This window comes from Lissotriton helveticus, chromosome 11 (genome assembly GCF_964261635.1).
Source record: "Lissotriton helveticus chromosome 11, aLisHel1.1, whole genome shotgun sequence".
NCBI lineage: Eukaryota > Metazoa > Chordata > Amphibia > Caudata > Salamandridae > Lissotriton > Lissotriton helveticus.
The window spans coordinates 313,548,313-313,572,511 of record NC_136072.1 but is presented as its reverse complement, the minus strand read 5'-3'; the positions used below and the strand labels follow the sequence as shown (position 1 = coordinate 313,572,511).

Sequence of the window (24,199 nt, the reverse complement as noted above, 5' to 3'; positions counted from 1 at the left end):
TTTTCGGCTTTCCGCACTTTATCCCAGTTGATGATGTAAGCCCCTTGCCTTGCAATTGATTGTTTCTGCAGACCAAACTTGAGTCTAATTTGTGCAGACGATGTATATTTAGGTAGCCTGAAGATTATCCTGTATGCAGTTGTTACTGTGGCATCAAGTGTATTGGCATCTCTACCTTTCTGTGCCTCGCTACCATAGGTGATTGTTGATAGCAGCTTTGCGCAGGCAACCTGTGCCAAAGGCAGGATCGAAGGGCCTTTTAATTTTATGTTTAACGTTTTTAAGGAGATGGCTAGTGCTAGGCCTTTATGCCTAATGATGTGTTTCTGAGCCAGAAATCGTCTGCCTTTATCTAGCTTCACTCCCAGGTATTTATATTCTGTTGTGTTCTCGATTCTGGTCTCGCCTCAGAACCAAACAGGTGGCTGTCTCCTTTTTTTCCCATCCATCATGGTTCTAGTTTTGTCCAGATTTATCTGTAAGTCGTTTGCTTTGGAGAAATCATGTGTAGCATTTAAAAGGTGTTGAAGCCCTACTTTTGATTGACTGATCAGCACTATGTCGTCCGCGTATAGTAGACAGGGTAGCAATATGTCTCCTATTTTTGGGGCATGTGAGTTACAGCTGATTAATTTTGGGACTAACTCCGCTATAAACAGATTGAAAAGTGTGGGCGCCAGAACGCACACTTGTTTAAGCCTTTTTCCATTGGAATCCGCCTTGACGGGTAAGACCTGTTGCCTAGCTTTATCTGTACCCATGTGTCGGTGTGCAGTTTTAGCAGCAGATTTAGTAGGGACTGTGGCAGCCCCCAGCTTTGCAGTTTCAGCCAGAGTCTGCTCCGGTTGACATAGTCAAAGGCAGCCTTGTAATCGATAAAGCATAGGTAAAGGGGCCTTCTTGCAGTTTCTGCCTTATCCATAAGCATTGCCATGCTGAGTATGTTTGTAGTTGTCCCGACTGATTTCGCGAATCCAGTCTGATGTAATGGTATTGCAGATTTTTCTTTGGCCCATGCCTGGAGCTCCTCTAGTAGTGTTCCAGCAAATAATTTAGCCTTGTTATTTATTAGGGCCACTAGACAATAGTTTTGTGGTTTTGACTCGTCTCCAGATTTGTGTATTGGTGAGATGATTGAACACCTCCAAAAGGATGGCAAGATGTTCAGCTCCCTTATTTCTCCAAATAGAGGTTCCAGCGCTTCTGCCCAAAGCTTTGGCTCTTGTTTGTAGAGAACTGGAGGGATGCTATTTGGGCCGGGAGCACCTTCTCTACTTCCCTTTCCTATTTGCCGTTTGATGGAATTGGTATGGTTTACGTACAGATCCTCTTTGAGTTTATCTCTTCCTGAATTCCAAGGTGCCATAAGGTTGTTTCCAGCCCAGGTCGTAGTGGTGGTTTTGGATTCCGACGTTTTTTGTTGTTCTTGGACGTTAACGCTGTGTTCCGTGGCTTCATGGAAGTGAGACCTCAGATAATTTGCCCAGATATCCTCTGAGATGTTTGAAGAGGTTCCGTCGTGATTGGGGTGGATATATTTATTTATGGTGCTCCAAAATCTAGCACTATTGTTGTGCTTGGTGTCATCATGTAATTTTACCCAAAGGTCCATGTCTCTAATTGCGTCCCTTTTCAGTTTTTTTGTTGCATTTTTTGCCTCTTTTTTTTGTTTTGATAATGAACTTTATTGGTTTTGCATAAACAAGGAAAATTCATTGGTTGCAGTTCATCATACATCAAAGGGAACAGGTCAGGGATGATGAATATTACAGGTGAGGTCAGTCCATTACAATCCAACACTGCAATTTGTATAGCAGTTACAGTATGACATAGAACTAAGAGAAAACAGAATGTCACGGTGGCATCATATTAAACCATTTACCCCACACTCTATGAAATAAGTCCGGGTTTCCCCGTGCTTCAAATAGGGCCTCTTCCTGGATCCCACACCAGTCCACCCCCCTCCTCCACCCCTTTACGGCAGGTGCCTTAGCCTGTGACCAGTGCAGTGCTATGTCCCTCTTGGCCACCGCCACAGCCGTCCCCAGGAGGCTTTTGTCCATCCTAGAACCGTCTAGACCATCAAACATCCCCAACAGCATCCGCAGTGGGTCGTGTGGAACTTCCCACCCCAGGGCCTGTGTGAGCTCCCGCTCCACCCCTCCCTAGAACGCTGCCAGCGCCGGGCAAAGCCACACCATATGGTAGAAATCGGCAGAGGCCGTACCACATCTCGGGCACTCCGATGAGGGTCTCTGGCGGGCTCGGAATAGCCGCACCGGGGTGAGGTATGCCACATGAAGGTAGTATAATTGTACCAGGCGCAGCTTGGAGGACGTGGTCAGGGTCCTGGGTGCCATAGGGGCATCCCACCAATCTGCCTCTTCTAGGGGGCCCAGCCATTCCTCCCAACGGCCCTAAGCCGGTCCAAGGAAGCGGGCCGTTATTCAGCAGGGACCGGAACCCCCCCTGCCCAGATTCCCGATCATCACTTGGGCCTCTAACGGGCTAAACTCCGGAAGCCCTACCGTTATCCGGATTCTATGTTAAGGAGATAAGGAATTGGCACAGATAAAGAACGCACAGAAGAAGATAAGAGTCAAAAGGCATTTCCGATTGAGCAACACTTGACAGTATCATTGGAGAAGAATAGTGGCAATAACGAAGAACAGAATATTATAAGGAACAAAACAACAACGACCAGAGACTGCCCCTGATGAAGGCACACATGAGTGCCGAAATGCATTGGGCTCATTCGAGAAATGTTGATTTGATATATTGTAATATATGTGGCAAAAAAATGTGTTTCATTATGATGTGAAATAATGTTGTGAAATTCAGTTTGCAACTAAATAGATATGTGAATGTTGAATAATGAAATGACAATTAATCAGCAAAAAAGCATACAAAAGAAATAAAAGGAAAATGTAAGCAAACAAAAACAAGTGTGGTTCAAGCCGGATTAAAATAATAATAAAAACAAAAAGCGCTAGGGCGCCAAGTGAACAGTGCGCGATTGGGTGGAAACTCTATTTCACCATAACTTACTTTGGTACCAGGACTGACAACCCTTAACAATCGCGGCACCAGTGTACAAGAAGGAAAAAGCAGATTAATACGGAGTGCTCCTACAACCCTTCAAAAATTCTAAACTCCGGAAGCGACACAGGCGGTGAGAGATGCGTGTAGAGGGCGTGACGGAGTTGTAAATACCGAAAGTGTTGGGAGTGAGAGAGAGCATGTCGTTGCTGTAGGTCTGCGAAGGAGCGGATGTGATCCCCCACCCAAACATCCCCGAGCACCGAAATTCCAACAAGGTCCCAACATCGGAACCCCCGCAGGGACGAGACCTCCCGCATCCAGGCCCCCTGCCAGAGTGGTGTCTGCTGAGTGAGTCGCCGATCCCACCCCACTTGTCTCAGGGCAGTACGCCATGCCAGGAACACCGATTTTGTGACTGGGGCCATCGCCTATGGCACTGGGCTGCCGTACAGAAGTGCCTGGACTTGGGGAAAGTCCATCGCGGTGAGTTCCACCCGATAGGCAGGGTCGGACCAGCTGCCCGCATACCAATCGTGGATGACGATAAGTTTTGTGGCCAGGTAGTAGAGCTGTAGGTTGGTCACCCCCATCCCTCCATCAAAGGGGGGAATGCGGCAGTGTGCCAGGGATATGCTCGATCTCCCGCCTCACCAGAGAAACCGGGTGAGGGCCCCGGCGAGCTCGCGGAACCAACTGCTCGGAAGGGGGATCGTGGTGTTCTGCAGGAAATAAAGGAAATGGGGGAGGACCATCATTTTGAAGAGCGCCCTTCTGCCCAGGGGGTTCAGGGGGAGATTCTACCACTTCTTTAGATATGCTTTCATCCGGACGACCAGGGGCGTAATGTTCAGGGCCCACTCAAGCTTAGGTAAGAGAGCCACCCATACACCGAGGTACTTGACAGTGTTTTCTGAGGGGAATAGTTGACTGCCAGTCGTAGCATTCCCTGGAGGGGTGTAGCGGGACCAGAGTGGACTTGGCTGCATTGAGACGGAGTCCCGAGACCTCCTCAAAAGCCGAGAGGACCTTCAGGCACCTGGGACCCGAATCCGCCGGATCTGCCAGGTAGAGCAGCACATCCTCCGCGTATAGGGCTATTTTGTCCACCTGGCTCGCGTTCCAGGCCCATCCCTGAACGAGGGGGTCCTGCCGGACGATCGCCGCCAGGGGCTCCATCGCCAATGCGAACAAAAGTGGCGAGAGGGGGCACTCCTGACGCGTTCCCCTACTGATCGGGAAGGCCTCGGAGAGCTCTCCGTTAATAAGTACCCGGGCCCGGGGGTTGGTGTAGAGGACTTTGATGAGGCGGCGGAACGAGGGGCCGAAGCCCATCACATCCAGCACTTCCTGCAGGTAATCCCAATTCACCGTGTCGAAGGCCTTTTCGAAGTCAAGGAAAAGAAGGGCTAGGTACGGGGTTAGTCGATCACGGTGGGCCATGGTCAGGTGGAGGTGACGGATGCAGTGGCGGGTACCTAGCCGGCATGAACCCGCACTGGTCGGGGTGAACCAGCTCGTGCAGGAGGGGCCGGAGTCTCTGGGCCAAGACCGTGGCGAAGAGCTTAATCTCTGTGTTGATCAACGAGAACGGGCGGTAGTCTGCACAGCTCAGAGACGGCGGTTGAGTCTTCGGGATAACCACTGTCGTGGCCAGGTCCGACTCAATTTTTTGCCTCTTTAGTAATTGCAATTGAGTTTTGTCGTTAGTGGAGTTGTCTAAATAGACGATAAATAGAATTTATAATGATCCTGGTTTCTTGCTTCGCAGTTTGTAATGTGGGCTTCACGACGCTAAATCTCTGCTGGGTCGGTGGTTTAATCTTGGTTGCATATGCTTCCATGTTCGTGGTGAAGCATTCCCATTTCTTGACTTCTCCTTCTCCGCTCCCCAAGTCAAAGTGTTGTTTTGCAATTTCCAGCATGTTGCTTTCTGCAGCTGCCTTGAACTTGATTCTTTTGAGATTGATGGCGAGTCCTGGTCCTTGAGGTTCCTGGCAGCGTTCAAGTGTAGGTACAGTTGTTCTGATTTCTATTTCCTGGGGCCGGTGATCGCTTTTACCTTTACCACCCAGCTGGGCGGGAGATTTAAAGAAGCTCCTGCAGGATGGGAGCAGACTGGTGTTCTGTTTCCCTGCCCGCACTGATGTGGGCAGGGAAACAGAACACATATTGCTCCCAACCAGAGAGAGTAAGCATAGGTAGCTGCTCCCTCTGGGTGGGAGCAATGCCGGCATCAATCCTCCAACATGTGGAAATGTGAACTTAGCCCCAGAGTATGGGGGCCCATCACATATTAAAGCTTGGGGAGGGGAGCTGCATGCCCCCTTCCCTTAGATTTTGGCCCTGGCCTCAAGAAAGCTTGGGGATGGGGTGCAAATGCCCCTCCCCAGTTTAATTGTATTTGGCCCCAGTAGATGGGGTCCCTGGGGCTTTTTAAGGTTTGTGGAGGAGGCCATATGCCCCCTCCCTTTTTTAAAGGAACTAGCCCCGGGGGTGGGGTCCACGGGCCAATTGAGGCTTAGGGATGGGGGCTGAATGCCCCTCTCCCATTAATATCTAAGTTTTGGCCCCCGGGGCCGAAGGGCAACCCTTCGCTGCGCACACCAAAGGCTGTACCCAACGTGGCAGGACAAGCCCTGTGGCCAACCACTGCTGCGCACAGCTTAAGGCTGTGTGCAGCATGGGATTGGCTGCTTGTAGCCAGGCCTTGCACCAACTTCATGCCCCACAAGACCAAAGGCTGTGTGCAGCATGAGTTTGCCAATCTATTGGCTTTGCACAACATGGGGATGGCTGCCTGCAGAGGGTTGGCTGCCGGGCCTGGATGCAGTGGTGTTATCAATTACGTCATTTGCGCTGTGACATCCCCTCCATTAGGGCAGAGGAGAGTCGCCTCCCTGCTGCCAGTTCTACAAATGTGAAAAATAAAATGGCAATTTAATGAATTATTACCATTTTATTTTTTATTTTCCCCAGCCGAGCAGTGTTGGGGCGGGCCACTGCTGCTGACTTGCAGCAGGCGAGTGGTACTCACTTCACCAGTTTACACTGTGAATATAATTTTGGCAGCTGTCTTGCGACGGCCAGCCTGACATACACAGTGTAACCCTCTCCACCCAGCTGTCTAAGACAGCTTGGTAGAGAGCATGCACAGGCCCCCAGTGCCTGCAGGAGCATCAAGTAAGCCTGTTCAAGCCAATCCTGGCTCTGCTCTCATGCTGCTGAACATTAAAAAAAACAACAGTTGATGGACAGAATGCAGAACAATGTCATACATTCACCCCAGTACACAGATCTGGGCCTAAATCCATCGTTTTTTTGCACTCCACACCACCCCAGTTCAGACATGGCCATATGCAAATCAGCCTTGACCCTGTGCCTCATGAGAACAGTCCAGCCTAAACTGCCAAGCCATGTCTTTCCTGGACCGGAACCAAGCATCCTAGGACCGGTTTCTGGCTATCAGCCGTCTTCAGCCAGGATAGCTTGACTCCAGTGGTGTGGAGAGCATGGGACTCACGTCTGAGCATACCCACCCCACTCGGGGTGACAAATGCAAAAACAACAGTTGATGGACAGAATGCAGAACAATGTCATACATTCATCCCAGTACAGAGATCTGGCCCTAAATACATCGTTTTTTGCACTCCACACCACCCCAGTTCAGACATGGCCATATGCAAATCAGCCTTGACCCTGTGCCTCATGGGAACAGTCCAGCCCGAACTGCCAAGCCATGTCTTTCCTGGACCGGAATCAAGCATCCTAGGACCGGTTTCTGGCTATCAGCCGTCTTCAGCCAGGATAGCTTGACTCCAGTGCTGTGGAGAGCATGGGACTCACGTCTGAGCATACCCATCCCACTCGGGGTGATAAATGCAAAAACAACAGTTGATGGACAGAATGCAGAACAATGTCATACATTCACCCCAGTACAGAGAGCTGGGCCTAAATCCATCATTTTTTTGCACTCCACACCACCCCAGTGCAAATCAGCCTTGACCCTGTGCCTTATGGGAGCAGTCCAGCCCGAACTGTCAAGCCATGTTTTTCCTGGACCGGAATCAAGCATCCTAGGACCTGTTTCTGGCTATCAGCCGTCTTCAGCCAGGATAGCTTGACTCCAGTGGTGTGGAGAGCATGGGACTCACGTCTGAGCATACCCATCCCACTCGGGGTGACAAATGCAAAAACAACAGTTGATGGACAGAATGCAGAACAATGTCATACATTCACCTCAGTACAGAGATCTGGGCCTAAATCCATCGTTGTTTTGCACTCCACACCACCCCAGTTCAGACATGGCCATATGCAAATGAGCCTTGACCCTGTGCCTGATGGGAACAGTCCGGCCCGAACTGGCAAGCCATGTCTTTCCTGGACCGGAATCAAGCATCCTAGGACCGGTTTCTGGCTATCAGCCATCTTCTGCCAGGATAGCTTGACTCCAGTGGTATGGAGAACATGGGACTCACGTCTGAGCATACCCATCCCACTCGGGGTGACAAATGCAAAAACAACAGTTGATGGACAGAATGCAGAACAATGTCATACATTCACCCCAGTACAGAGATCTGGGCCTAAATCCATCGTTTTTTTTGCACTCCACACCACCCCAGTTCAGACATGGCCATATGCAAATCAGCCTTGACCCTGTGCCTCATGGGAACAGCCCAGCCCGAACTGGCAAGCCATGTCTTTCCTGGACCAGAATCAAGCATCCTAGGACCGGTTTCTGGCTATCAGCTGTCTTCAGCCAGGATAGCTTGACTCCAGTGGTGTGGAGAGCATGGGACTCACGTCTGAGCATACCCATCCCACTCGGGGTGACAAATGCAAAAACAACAGTTGATGGACAGAATGCAGAACAATGTCATACATTCACCCCAGTACAGAGATCTGGGCCTAAATCCATCGTTGTTTTGCACTCCACACCACCCCAGTTCAGACATGGCCATATGCAAATCAGCCTTGACCCTGTGCGTCATGGGAACCGTCATGCCCGAACTGCCAAGCCATGTCTTTCCTGGACCGGAATCAAGCTTCCTAGGACCGGTTTCTGGCTATCAGCCATCTTCAGCCAGGATAGCTTGACTCCAGTGGTGTGGAGAGCATGGGACTCACGTCTGAGCATACCCATACCACTCGGGGTGACAAATGCAAAAACAACACCACTGGAGTCAAGCTATCCTGGCTGAAGACGGCTGATAGCCAGAAACCGGTCCTAGGAGGGGGGGATAGAGAGGCCAAATTGCGACGCCTGGAGACGTCGTATATTTTAGAATTTGACTCAAAGTCTTCGGGTGGATTAAATGCCACGGAAGACCTCCACACCTTTTTATAATATCGCACCTCTCCCACAAATTGCAACTGAGTATAATATCCCCTATACTGAGAGGAGGTTCAGACAGAATCAATGAAAGTCAAGACAAAACTGACAAAGGCACTAAAAAACAAGAAGGATAATGGAATTTTAAATTACAAGGGGCAGTGCTATTGGCTATGTAAAGATCATCGTATTAATACACACCTTTTATTATTTTGTGGCACACCCCAATTTTTATGATTGGTTTTCAGATGGAAGGGTAGTTTTTATCTTTTTGTCTTTTTATTGATCATTTTAGAATGGGTTGCTGGCAGATATTAAAAAAATATTTATTGTCTATTTATATTCCCTTGTTTCTAGTGATGACCCCTTTCCTCACCACAGGTTAAATGAGAAGAGTAAAAGAAATAACCTGTGTGTAGTTGTAGGATGTCTTTAGATTTGTCCGACCATGATCTAAATATCAAATTTGCACATTTTCAGCACAGCTTTGCACATTATCATCATACTTTAGCACTAAGTTACTTTATTCCCTATTTATTGATTCAGCAGCACGCAGTCACTTTATTTAGATACGGATTTCTGTCAGTGGTCAAGATTTAAGCTAATTAATACATGCTTTGTAATACCAGCTTCTGAGCCGTGGAGTGATTCTTGAACAGGAACATTAAGGAGTAGTGGCAAATGTGTGAGGGAGACATTTAACAACAGTACAAAAAGTATACAAAAAAAAGCTTTTAAGTATAACTGTGTATATATGTCTCTGGGAATACCAATATCCCAAGTGAGAGAATTGTATATGTCTTTCTGGCACAGAACAGATTATTCTTCATGTTCGATGCTTAGATAGGGACTCAACATTTTCTGGTATGTGGCTCCTTCATAAATACCTGGGCAAAAGGGAGAGCCGAAAGAATCAGTGGTGGTTTCACGTCTTTCGTCGATACCGCCTTGTTTCCGGGGTGAGTCTCTTTTAAATACTTTCCCGCTTGTGCACGCGAAGTACTTTTCATGAAGTAGATGCGCATTCTACAAAGCGAACAGTGATCGAGTAAGGAGAGTTGCTCGCATGACAACTCGTTATTTGTAACGCGACTTTCCTGTTGCCCGGCCACCAGCGTACAATAAGACTGGGGTTAGTGAGCAAAGGCGCCCAAACTTTCACCACGCTGATAACATTTTACAAAACGCTGCTGTTACAAGGAAACACACATTTCCGATCTATAAGCATGCCCAGAGGCACATAGTCCTCTTAATCAGGATTATGGATGAAGATACGGAGTCACGGAGGGGACTCAGAGCACAGTCTATGTTTGTACAATCCATGACTCAGTCAGCCAGTAATGAGCCACTGACAATGCCCACATCGGTATACCATAAATACCAGAAATTGGAGAAACTAATCCGAAAGGAAGTATCGAAATGGTGGGTAGCAATTACCCTCGAAAAATATCAGGAGGAGAAAAGAGTCCCAAGGGGGTTGAGGATTTTGATAGCCCCCTCATATGAGGAACCTGATATGGAACTGTGTGAAGAGTGGGCAGAAAATCTAATGGACTGTTCAAATAGGATGTTGTCAATACTAAAAAAACATGCCTGGAAAGATAGACTGGCGTTACTTAAGGAGATCTCTGAACTAAAAGAGGAGATAATAAAAGATGAAACACCTGAGGCTTTCAATAAGAAGATGGAAGAGAAAAATAAAGGAATTTCTAAACATGAAGATGAAATTGTGGCCAAAAAGGAGAGGAAATTTCTCAGAGATAAAATCGATTACCAATCAGGGCGTATATTCACTTTCAGTAGAAAGTATGACAACATAAAAAGAAAAGGCGTTCAAGCCAATCGGGACAAGGTGCAGGTGGGCGGCGAATCTGAAGAAGAAGTGGTTGAAAGCGATGTGTCAGAAGATGGTCGCACACCAGTAACAACAAAAAATCCCTGCAAACTGCGAAATTTTTGGGAGGAATTCCGGCTAATGAACCAATCATCACAAAAACAAAATTGGCAGATAGACCGCGGCCGAGGAAGGTGAAAAGGATTCAGAGGAAGAGGCAAAGGCAGAGGAAATCTTGGAGAAGATACCACCAAATCAAGCCACAAACCCGGAGAGGTGGATGGTGCAAGAGCAAATGTAACCCCAGTGGGAGTGGAGACACGGGGCGCGAAAAGAAGAGGAAAATTAATCTAAAATGTGGTAAATTTATCTTCTCGTATACTTTCCTCAATTGAACATGATGTTTTGCAGTATTGCCTTTCCTTTTGCCCAACCTCTAATTTTTGATACTCTCAAGAACGCATAGACTTGTTCAAATTTACTAGGAAATTACGCTTACACAAGTGGAACAAATTAAAAGTAAAAAAAAGTGGTGGCAATAACTTGATTATCACCGAGCCCGTCTGTGAAACAATTGGTGAAATAGAGACCTTGATTGCCCTGAAATGCTTGGAACTTGGAACTCCTGCTGATGATTCCATCAATGCAATTTCTTTGGGGTTTAATACTAACTTGAACTGTCCCAACTCCTTCAAGCCCAAATCTACTTTTAACCCCTCTTTGCCTGCCTGCAGCATTGACATATTTGAATCCTTAGTTATCAATGATTTCAAGAATTTGGCCAAAAATAACTGTTGGTCTAATGACAATTTGAGTAAACCAGAACGTCTTGCCATTAAAACGTTGGAGGGTGATCCCTCGATAGTCATCAGACAATCTGACAAAGGGGGAATGTGGTTATATTGGATGTGCAGGATTATATACTGGAGGGTATGCGACAGCTAAATTGTTCAGAGTGTTATGAAGTCACTTCTTTGCTGGTCATAGAAAAAATGAATAGTACTTACTATGATTTGCTCAATGAATGGAGAGCTAAAGGGATTATTGAGTGGAATGAATATTCCTTCTTATTAAATCGTAATCCCAAGGTGGCAATATTATATCTTTTGCCAAAACTTCATAAGAACCCTGACAAACGCCTGGGCAGGCCCATCGTGTCTTCGATGGGTTCTCTTTTAGAGAACACATCTAAATACATTGATTATTTCCTATGACCTTTTGTAGAAAAAGTACCCACTTATGTGAAGGACAGTAGGGATTTCATCAACAAGTTGAGAGACCTTACATGGCAAGAGAACTATCTACTCATCACATTAGATGTGTGTAGCTTATACACATCCATTAGACACAGAGATGGAATTGACGCATGTCGCCAATTTCTTAAAACCAGGTCCATTTCCTATCTGAGTCATACGGAGATGCTCATACACATGATGACCTTCTGCCTTGAACAAAACTTTTTTGTCTTTAATGATGTCTATTATAGACAGAAACAAGGGACAGCGATGGGGACTTGTTTTGCTCCCAGTTTCGCCAATCTGTTCATGGCGAGCTGGGAGCAGCAAGTGGCGAGGACACATGCTCTATACCGCAGCCATGTCAAAATATGGCTGCGGTATATTGACGATCTATTTATCGTCTGGGATGACCCGTGGGCCCTGGCTGAGCTCTTCATACAGGATCTCAATAAAAACAATTTTAATCTTACACTAGAAGGTAAAATCAGTAACCAGACGATGGTATTTCTTGACTTATCAATTGCAGTATCTAACAATAAATTGGTGATGAAACTGTTTCGCAAGGATACTGCTGGGAATACTCTGCTTCATGCAGAAAGCGGCCATCCTAAATCATTGATCCGCAGTATTCCCTTTGGCGAGTTTCTCCGGGCTCAGAGAAACTGCAGTACAGATCAAGATTTTTTCCTTGAGGGAGAATGTATGAAAGAGCGATTTAAAGAAAGAGGCTATCATCCTAAAGTTATTGATGAGGCATTCCAGAAAGCCAGTAAGATCAGTCATGCCTCTTTGCTGAGTCGCCTGGAAAAAGAGGCCAAACAGGACAACGAAGTGGTTAGGTTCATTTCAACGTACCATTCTAAATCCTGGAAGGTTCAAAGTATCCTTAAAAGACATTGGAATGTCCTGAAGACGGAATCTACATTGGGAGACGTTCTGGGAGACATTCCAAATATGACATATTGTAAGGCAGATTCACTGATAAAATCAGTAAAAATTATGGGAAAACTAATAAAACTAGGAACAGTAACATTCAAGTTTTTTTTACCTGCATGAAATGCAAGGCATGCAAACATAGTACCAATGTCAAAAAGGTATTTTTCCTCGTAGAAGAAAAGGAGAAAAGTATTGGTAAACATCTTACCTGTTTATCTGAGTATTGTATCTATATTCTTGTTTGCCCCTGTTCTAAAAAATATGTCGGGAGCACTATGTTCCCAGTCAAAAAACGGGTTTTAGAACACATGAGGGCCATTCAAAATAAATATCAAACCTCACCTGTTGCCCGACATTTTGAAGAATGCCACAACAGTAATCGCAACCTTTTAAAATTCTTTGTGATTGACAAATTGCCACCCATGAAAAGAGGTGGGGACAAAATCCGCAAGCTGCGGCAACTTGAAAACAGGTACATCATAGATCTAGATACTTTGATCCCTGGTGGCCTCAACTCTGAGGAGGAAATGATCTGGCATCTTGGGGAATAACCTCTTAATACTAACCTGACATTGTTTATTGACTGTCTATGTTTACATTACATCCAATTCTCAAGCGGGTTGTATACAACTGAGCCTCCCACACTATACTCCCGTTGTTTTTAATTGTTAACTCTAATCAGTTGTTTTTTTTTTAACAGTTTTTATTTGAGTTTCACATTTATTATACACATCCCCAACCCCACCCTTCCCCCGGTGAACAGGTACCCATCATTTTCTATACGGAAAAAATATTTGTGAGCATACTCAGTTTTAAGAAAGAAGAACATGTACACATCATTTCAAGTATGGTAAGAATATTTGTTAGCATACTCAATTTCAGGAAAGAGGAAGCGAACCGGTAAAGATATATCTTGCTTACATCAAACAGCCTGCCTCAATACCCCCTACAGTCATTCCTTTTTAATCCAGGCTAGCAGTGGCGCCCATATCTTCATACCCTGGATCCTCTTATCCCTCCCTTTATTTCTATAGATTGCAACCTCCAAGCTACAGGTCGCCAGCAGCCTTGCTCTCCATTGTAGGAATGACGGTGGTATCGGGTCTATCCATGCTGATGCTACGCATAGCCTAAAGATGGCCATAGCTACAAAAATCAATCCTTGACTTTGTATTGGTGGAGTGATGTTAGATGTACCGAGCATGACTTCTTCAGTTGTAATGGAAACCCTATACTGTGCAATAGCCGAGAGAAAGTCAGAAATTTCTGCTAATACATTTGCTAATATAGGGCATGAGGCGAACATATGAACTAAGTCCGCCGCGGGGTGTGCGCAACGTGGACAGATTGTACCTTTCCCAGGCCCCCATTTTGATATTTTGTAAGGGGTATAGTAGAGTGAAAAAAAGTCTTATAGAACTGTGCCTGCAGTTTCATCGACATTAAGTAGGTGCGTGACATTTCGTAGGCATCGAACGCTGTTTGGGGAATCACATTAAGCCTAATCTGCCATGCCGCCCCGTGTTTGTCCATATCATCTGGTAAACATGAGTTCAGCCCTGCATATATTTCACCAATTCTTGGTGTTTTTGCTAAAATTTATTTATCTATAATTAGGCAAGGTTGAAATCTGATACGACCCCCGCTTTCCTTGATACAAAGTCTCTTACCTGAAGAAATTTAAAGAAATCCCTATTCGTCATGCTAAAATCTGATTTTAATTCATCAAATGATTTAAATCTGTTTACTGTAAAGAAACACCCGAGTTGTCTAACCCCTGATTCGATCCATCTCTGCATACATGCGTCCCGGAATATTTCTGGGAGGTCCATATTTTGTGACACTGGGGTGTAGAAGGAATACCGGCCTAAGCCTACTAGTTTTTTAACGTTGCCCCATACTTTAACAACATTAGAAATAGTCTTGAATTTCACCTTTTTGAAATAATCATCATTTACATGTCGCCACAGACAGCCAGCGCTCCCATCCCCCAGGATCAGTTCTTGAGGAGTGGGTATGTTGCGGCCATCTGAGTTGTTGATTAATAAATTTACACTATATTTTAGCACTGTAGCCCAATAATGTAGTTTAAAATTGGGGAGAGACCATCCACCTCATTCTCTAGGTAATGTGATCCATCTAAGTGCTCTACGTGGTCTATTATATCCCCACACAAACCGTGAAAACATAGTGTCTATTTTTTTTAAAACTAGTGGGGAAAATTCTAAACATATTGAGCGGAAGAAATATAAAAACTTAGGAAAAAATAGCATCTTTACAACATTGGTTCTACCCCCAATGGTCAAATGTAAATTATGTAGCCGAAGCAGTTCTTTCTTGGTATGGTGTATGAGGGGCTCAATATTGTCATCAACGATATTTTCAAATTTTTTTTTTTTTTTTTTTCAAAGTATCCTTAAAAGACATTGGAATGTCCTCAAGACGGAACCTACATTGGGAGACGTTCTGAGACGTTCTGGGAGACATTCCAAATATGACATATTGTAAGGCAGATTCACTGATAAACTCAGTAAAAATGATGGGAAAACTAATAAAACTAGGAACAGTAACATTCAAGTTTTTTTTACCTGCATGAAATGCAAGGCATGCAAACATAGTACCAATGTCAAAAAGGTATTTTTTCCCGTAGAAGAAAAGGAGAAAGTATTGGTAAACATCTTACCTGTTTATCTGAGTATTGTATCTATATTCTTGTTTGCCCCTGTTCTAAAAAATATGTCGGGAGCACTATGTTCCCAGCCAAAAAACGGGTTTTAGAACACATGAGGGCCATTCAAAATAAAGATCAAACCTCACCTGTTGCCCGACATTTTGAAGAATGCCACAACAGTAATCGCAACCTTTTAAAATTCTTTGTGATTGACAAATTGCGACCCATGAAAAGAGGTGGGGACAAAATCTGCAAGCTGCGGCAACTTGAAAACAGGTACATCATAGATCTAGATACTTTGATCCCTGGTGGCCTCAACTCTGAGGAGGAAATGATCTGGCATCTCGGGGAATAACCTCTTAATACTAACCTGACATTGTTTATTGACTGTCTATGTTTACATTACATCCAATTCTCAAGCGGGTTGTATACAACTGAGTCTCCCACACTATACTCCCGTTGTTTTTAATTGTTAACTCTAATCAGTTGTTTTAATGCACTTTGATTTTTTAAGTTCTGTTTGGTATAATGATGAACTGTTTATGTACTAAGAACCAGAGGCCTGTATTTGATGGACTAGGTGTATTGGTGTTGAGTTTGACTGGCCCATTTTCTCCTTTTTGCCCAGGTATTTATGAAGGAGCCACATACCAGAACATGTTGAGTCCCTATCTAAGCATCGAACATGAAGAATAATCTGTTCTGTGCCAGAAAGGCATATACAATTCTCTCACTTGGGATGCATTTACAAATAGTTTCGAAAAAGTCTTGTAATTTATTTTGGATGTATGACAACCGATTATTTTCCCACTTGGGTTACTTATGAGCACACTGTATTGGCAAGATATATCCGGTCCATATTTGGCCATGATATATACGCCATTTACCAATGGGACAAGTCTATGGGCATTTATCCTTACATAGTTGTTATTACAATATGGGACATCCTGTTACTTTGGAGGGCAATATATGATTCACCAGCTAGAATTGACCAGTAATTGTTAATCTATAAATACCTCGCACTAACTACACCATTACAAGATGGCCCCTGGACATCTGGTCTAAGTCCTTTATCTATTTTTCACTTATGGGAAATCACGCGAGAATTGTTGTTACTGAAACTTTTTTTATTGTTTTCAATTTGACATACAACCCACCCGTGATCAAGGCGAGTTTTCGCTGAAACGCGATGGGGCTGTTGTTCCATACCTGTTTTATCATGCTGGAATTGAATTAAATAAATAATCCTTGGAACACTCAATTGGATTGAATTGGCAATTTTTGTTTGGACTGGAGTGCATTGGTGCAACCTTTGTTGTGCTGGGTGAAAACTGTAATATATATATATATATATATATATATATATATATTAAGTATGAGCGTAAAATCCGTTCCGCTCGCGGAATTTGCAGATTTTCCGCAAATTCGCAATCCGCGAATTCTCGCGAATTTGCCGAAAATTCGCAAATTCGCATGAAGCGGATTTTTTTGCTTGGTCGCGCTTGACAAATACAATATTATACAATTTTGCAGCGCGCGGCGTTCACTTACCGTCATTCAGCGTTTGAAGAGTTGTTTTTCTCCATGTTTGCGTGTGCTGTGCCATTATGGATCTTGCTGCGGGATCCCGCGGGAGTTTGTCGACCGCGATTACGTCATCCCGGCTTGCCACCTTGCACAGCGAGAGTTTGTCAACGCGAGTACGTCATAAAGGCCCATGATCACGCATTGCTGGAGTAAACACTTGCGAAGACGTAGATGCGGCGGGCAGCGACAATCTCGCAATTGCGAAATTGCAAAATTTGCAATTTCGCACAAGAAATCCACCAGCAGGCAGCATAAACCTTCTGAAAATGATGATTTTTATCAGAATAACTCCCCAGGTTGACATTTGCCTGCTCTTTTTTTTGCAAGGAGTCCATTTTGGGGGGGGGGGGGGGTTGGGAGGAAAGAAGTGCCCCACAGTCTCCAACTTCCTGTTCCTGTGCAGCAGGCTCCTCCCAGTGCATTCTTCATGTGCTGGTCACTTTGATTTGGATCTTGACCTGGAAGGATTACTTTTTGTGGATGCTACTGGATATTTGGAATTGAGGCCTTTTTGAATTTCTTTGGATCACTTTTGGATTAGAAATTTCACAAGTAAGTTTGTTTGGGGCATTACAGTTGCTGCAACTACAATTTTGGAACATTTTCAGAACATTAAATAAAATATATTGTGGGTAGCCACAGTATCCAGTAGGACCAGGGTTAGTTATGGGTACATGAAACAACTGTTTTGTTGAATTTAAACATGATTTAGGGCATGGATGGCATTGGATTGTGGTGATTTTTGTGTGTTTTTCGATTTTTTTGGCTGCTGTTGGGGCCTTTTGCCCAGGGGTACTCAGTGGTGCATGGACTGAGTCTTTCTGTGGGGTCTCTTTAATGTAAACATCATGGAGGGCAGGGATGGCATTGGATTGCGGTGATTTTTGTGTGTTTTTCGATTTTTTGGCTGTTGTTGGGGCCTTTTGCCCAGGGGTACTCAGTGGTGCATGAACTGAGTCTTTCTGTGGGGTCTCTTTAATGTAAACATCATGGAGGGCATGGATGGCATTGGATTGTGGTGATTTTTGTGTATTTTTCGATTTTTTGGGGTGTTGATGGGGCATGGCCATTTGGTGGGGGGCATTTTGAGGACTGGTACAGGCAGGGCCTGGCCATGTGGTGGGGGTCTAGGGGCCATTTTGAAGCCAGGCAGTGTGCTTTGTTGTGCCATAGGCCTGCACCCAGTCTGCCATGCTTTCATCCATTATGCCCAGGGGTACTCAGTGGTGCATGGGCCTAGTCTTTCTGTGGGGTGTCTTGAATGTAAACATCATTGAGGGCATGGATGGCATTGGATTGTGGTGATTTTTTTGTGTTTTTCGATTTTGTTGTGCCATAGGCCTGCACCATTTTGGGGGGTGGGTATAATAAAAATGCTTACTTGCAAACTATTAATTGAAGCGCTACATATGCAACATTTATTTAACTGAGGTTCCTCTGGCTTTGTTTGCTTTTAGGTGCAGAAAGACGAATCATCAGCCTCATCGTTCCTCATCAGTGCCAGGAACAAGTCCTGCTGCGGTGTGTGCAGCACAACGTCACGTGTGGCCACAGACAACTCTGCAACTTGTGCAACTGTGGCCTGCTGTTCTGACATCTGAAGAAGATGGCCCCAAAATAAGTTGCCCGTAGCTCCTCTAGCAAGAAAGTTGCCAGTAAGGAGCAGAAGAAGCAAGTGGAGCCACTTACCAAGGAGACTGGTGTGCCGACCGCCGCATTTTTTGGGAAAAAAAAGTACGCCTGCAGCAGCAGCGGGGTCTGCTGGGGACCAGGCTGGGAGCAGCACCTCCGCTCCATTGGGCTCAGTGCCACCACCACCACGCCAACTTAGGTCCAAGCCCTTGAGTGCTGCAGAGGCAGCCAGTATAGTTGTTCAATCACCATCGACCAGTGATGTTGGCTCATCGCAAGAAAGTAGCAGCATCCCTCAATCAACGCAGGTTGTTGTAACTCATCTGACGAGTGTTCAACAACCACAGCCGCAACAACAATCACAAGTGCTGCAAGTACAAGCCCAAGTATATGTGGAAGGAGAGGCGGCGCAAGGAGAGGTGCAAGCAGAGGTGCATGGAGCGGCACAAGTGCCCACAATAGTTGTTCCTCCCGAAGTAGGGGCACATCAGGAAATCGAAATTCAAGCCGAGGTATCATCTGAGGGAGCCACTCCTCCTGATGATTCATTGTCTTCCAGATCCCCAGCAAGGAAAAGATCAAGGATGGTGTCTACATCTTCTTCAAGCCCCCTTCCTTCTGATGATATGGATGAAAATTGGGAACCACCACTGCTGTCTGAGAGTGAGGCACACCATGATCTGACAAAGGTAGCTAAGCGTAAAAGGAAGGTCCCCGAAAGTCTCATAGTTATGGAGTGTGATGATGACGCTGAACAAGAAGTGGCGTATACTCCTGCTGATGAAGACTCTCACGACGACGACGCAATCATCATAAACGTCACTCCAGGCTCAGCGGGCATGCAGCAAACAGACATTTTTACCCAATCCCGAAATGCTGCTGAGCGTGATGTTGGCGACGTGTCAATGGGACCACCACCAATGCAGTTAACTAGTACACCACCACCTACAGCTTCCATATTTTCTCGCCAGAAGGGACCTCCATCCACCTTGACCCCCATTTCCTCAATTAGTGGTGCTGTAAGTGCACAACATAGTAAATTTCGGCAACACACATCCTCCACTTCATCTGGCATTAGCATTCCCAGTATCGCCTCCTCCTCCACCCAGAGACATTTGAAGTCCGCAGTTTGGGACTTCTTTAGTGTTAGCCCAACAAGGGAAAACATAGCCATTTGTACCATTTGTAAGGTTCGAGTTAGTCGTGGTAAGCTTGGTACCAACTATGGTACCGGAGGCCAGAGAGGTCATCTTGAGAGACAGCACACTGTCAAATGGCATGCGCACCTAAGGGAGATCAAAGCAGCCCGAATTGCAAGTCGACAAATTGTATCCGTTGATGTTTCATCTGATGACGAGGAGGAAGAAGCGTCAAACATTTCTTCAGTTACACCCAGTACCCCTGTCAGCAGCACACCCCCTGCAAGAGATATGAGCCACACTAAGAGTGTGGGAGAGAGTGAGACACCAATGCGAAAAAGTTCATCATCACTGAGCGTAACTGGGTCGAAGAAGTCATCATCATCCCGTAAAATGGTCCAGCCCACCATTAGAAGCATGTTGTTTTCAGAAGCGCCATTTGAACGCAACCACCCAATGGCGCGTCTGTATAACACTAAGCTGGCTAAAATGCTAGCGCTGGACCTTCTCCCTTTTTCTTTTGTGGAAGGGGTGGGTTTTCTTGAAATGGTGGCAACGCTCTGCCCTAAATGGTGTGCTTTTTTTTTCTTCTCTCAACAAAACGTTCCCAAAAACCCTCATTCCCATCCATTTTCCAAACCCTAACCCTCTTCCCCCGGGCTGTGTGGTTTTGATTGATGTGTGACTAAATGACAGCAATAATTCTACACACTTGCTGGGGAGGATAAGGTCATAGCAACAGGCTGGTGAAGGAATCCGAGGATATATTCTTACTCAGCTTGACACAGACCCATGACTATTGGCAAATGAAAGCAGATTTTCATGTGCGCCATTAACTTGATTCCTCATCAAGAACATCCTCCTCCTAGGCGTGGCAAATGATTACGCTGCTGTGTCCTTCACCTTCAGTACTATTTCTTGTAGTAGTAGCCAATGTCAAAGAAATTCAACGCAAGTAGTAGTTATACTTTCAATACTTTACCATTTGTTAGGCTACATTGTGGCACTGTTCTAGTGTACTGTCACCTGCTATATTCTCTATCGTACCGTTCTAATGCTACGGTAAGGACAAACAAGGTTTCATTTTCTTTTTTTCAGATGCTGCAACTGCCACTGTGTAACACCACTAGTACCACCGCAATGATGACATTTCATCCGCCCAGGATTGCCAACCTTAATCGCCATTTCCCGTGCAGCCAGCCCTGTGCCTAGCCCTATTTCCAAACACAAATTACAGGTAAGATAAGCGTTTGGGGGGAGGTAGTATAATGGAGTATTAGGAGAGACGAGAGACTGATGGTCCTAGGACTATTGAATTCACTTACTCTGTGAGAGGCACTTCGTTTTGAAAACATTTGGGCAATTAGTACTTACGCAACTTGAATCAAGATGCCACTTAAGTTTCAGGAAAACAAACTTACTGTTAAACCCGACCCACCAGCCTCAAAAGCAGTAAAAAACACGTATGCTAAGATAAAGTTTAAAGTATATTTATATCCCTAACATAAATAATCTCCCGCAAGACCCAACCCACCCCCCCTCCCAAACCCCAACAAATGTCCGTGAAAACTAAGTCCAAAAAAGTAGAAAACCCAACTCCCAATTCCCACCCCCCAGAAGTCTTTAAAAAAGGGGCAAGGGACAGTCTCCTCCTACTGCTGGCTGCTGTTGACTTTTCGGGCCAGGTCGGCATGCTCCTTGCGGAGGGTCTCGAGCAGGGTTTTGGTGTTGAGCAGCTCCTGCTCAAGGTAGGACACCCTGAGTGGAAGGCGGTGCAACTTTTTTTTGATACTGCTGTGGGGGGCAGCTGATTTTTTTGCTGCTCGCCGGGCCCTTTTAGCCAGCTCTTTCCGTGTTGGTTTGGAAGGAGCATCTATATGAAGAAAGAAAGACATAGTCTGTAACCAATGCTCTTTAAGATTAACACAAAATGATTCAGCAGAAAGTTGTGTCACAGTAGAACTAGCAACTTGCAAGCGCAGTACATAACTATTGTGGCCAGTATCTATCTAACCTCCCACTTCTTCATCCTTGCTCTAACATTAGTGGGAGTTTAAGGAATCAATTCTACGAGCACTATGGACTCACTCCATTAGAGTCGACTATGACAGTACACCAGTCTTATTCTTCTTCTTCTCTCTTGTTTAGCATAATTGGTACGTTAACTTCTGCAAGCCGGCATAATGCCAGCGCAGTCAACTTGCACCCGAGAAAAACAGACGCCCGCCATGATGAGTGAGACAGACTTGCGTTACTGTACCAGTCCAGTACATGCAGGTGATGCTCTTACTTTTCTATTACGGGTGGCACTGAGAATACTCTGTTACAAGGGCTACTGTTTAATTAATTTAACTTTCACCCTACAGTGCCAATGAATACTGAATACTAGAAAAGGAAAATGAAGAAGATAAATAATCTGATTATCTATCACTGCACATGGTATGTATGTATTTGCTTACATATGGGATGACTTTAGGTGCTTTGCTTTTTATTGAGTGAACAGTGATACATCCACACATGAATGACCGAGTTCTACTAACCTTATTAACAGAGGTAGTGAGTGGCCATCATAATAGCCGGATATATGCTGTGCTTGCAATACAAACTACTGCTACTATTCATGGTAGTATTCGGACAAAATTAAAACTTCTTTTCCTTGCCTTTCCTACACTGGCACGGACGTGCGGGTGCGGTGTTACATGCTCTTCAAAGTAACACTTAGTTCATCCAGTGACCGTCTACTCTCTCTAGATACACATATGCTATCTAAGAGTCAGATAGTACCATGATCCAGGCATCCATCCATTCAAACTATATGTCAATCATTCTTCTTCATGTCTCTCATCTGGACAAACCTTACGTTTTCTCACGGGAAAACAACCTTTTCATTTTATTTGGGAAACCGCAAGCCATACATTTGTGCTTGACTTGCATTTGAATTTCAACCAAAGGATATATTGCGCACACATACAGTTTCTGTTTCACCCACCCAGGCTGTTCTCCTTCCACCCATCCTTGCTTCATCCTTCACCCAGCCATGCATCATATTCCTTCCCAGCCACCTCGGGCACCAATCAAACACGTATCATTCCTCTTTGTCAGTCATCATTACTTTTAACTTGCTCGTCCTTCCACACTTACTTACACCCTTCTTTGGCTTTTTGTTCATCCCATCCATCAAGTTCATCTCAGATCTGATTTGGATTCTCGAAAAAAAATTCACCGCTGAGCTGAAGTATATTTAGAGGAGGCTACTACCTGGTTGATAAAAACTTTGTTCTAAATTTGAAAGTCTTCTTAACAGTATAGTAACTTAACTGTATAACATATATATACTACACCCGTGCAGAGAGCACACTCTGCAGTCTGCAATCTCAATAAGTAAGGAATATAAGAGCTTACCACTGCCCGCCACTACCGTGGCAACCCTCACAGCAGTTTCCTCCGGCACTTGCACCGCCTCCTCCCCAGAAGTGTCCTCCTCCACCTCCGCGCGGGGCCCGGCACCAGAAGTTCCACCTACAAAGTACATTTAAGAATGTTAGATGTCATAGACGTACACCACTCACTAGTATTTTGTCTAGGAATGAAGAAATGTGAATACAGAAACCAATCTAATCATTTGTGACTGTCTACTCTAAAGTAAAAATGTCCCTTTTTCCAGGGAAGGGTTTTGTCTTGCTGCACTTTTTGGCACAACTGATGAATGCTTGTTTTTTAACACGCACCATTTGTCTCATAACAGACAGAAGCTTCACTTCTAAGAGCAAGATCAGATCATCATCACTAGGACGGAGTGACCAACGATTCAGCACCAAAAAGAAAAATTAAAAGTTCAAACCAGGTGAGGACTCGGCTCGCCCACAATAAATGTGTGAAATAAATCACTAAGCACTTTTCCATTTTTAATCAACCGTTTATGTTTTATGACAAGCTTGATTTTAATAAATGTTTTTACTTTTAATAAAGCTTTAAAACTTAAATAGTCTCTGTGGTTTTTGGTCAAGAGTGACTGAGCAAAAGGTTTTGCAATTTGCAAGCATGAGTACGTGCCTCTGACACTTCTGGACTCTGACTCCGTACTCTTGTCCTGCGTTGGATAATAATCATCATTGGGGATCAATCATCGATGAATTCAGGAGCTAAATGACTCTGCCACACTATCTAGTCAGTAAGGAGATTGGGGGTTCTTCAAAGTCTGATATCACTGAGGTATGGAAAGTCTACCTGCGCCTATTATAATTGATAAACAATGCACTATTTAGTGTCCATAGTTCTGTTTGTGCAGATTTGTCCCTGCAACAGTAGTAGTATGGATTGTCCTCCTATCCAAACCAAAAGTAAAGTAGTATCTTATTCTTTCTTGGTGGTCATTCATTCACATTTTATTGTTGGGAATTGTCAAAGCATAAACATTTAGAAGACTTGAAAAGACATTATGGACAATCCCAGAGGACTGCACTCAGTGCATAGAGCTATTGCTGACTAGAATGGGAGTTTCGTTTAACACCTTTTGTCAAATGTGCAATCTTAGTTAGCTACACAGACAGACTAATAAGAATAATCTAGTAATACCACAGGGAGTCATAGTAGAGGCAGGATAAGAATTTAGATACAGTCTACAAGAAGATCAAAGACGATTTAGAAAAAATCGAATGAGGAACGCTAGGAAAAAATAGGTACTCTATATTAAAATGAAAACTTACCGGGGCCAGCAAAGGAGCCCTCGCCTGACCGATCCTGGCCTTCTACAGCAGCAGCAGCCGATACCTCCACCTCCTCTGTCCTCTT

The 24,199-nt window shown here is 44.8% G+C and overlaps 1 protein-coding gene across 7 annotated transcripts in view; it reads right to left on the bottom strand.

The window, feature by feature from the left end:
* The window catches only part of AMMECR1L (AMMECR1 like), an 883,688-nt gene that overhangs the window by 155,390 nt on the left and 704,099 nt on the right, over positions 1-24,199 (bottom strand). The window lies entirely within an intron of this gene.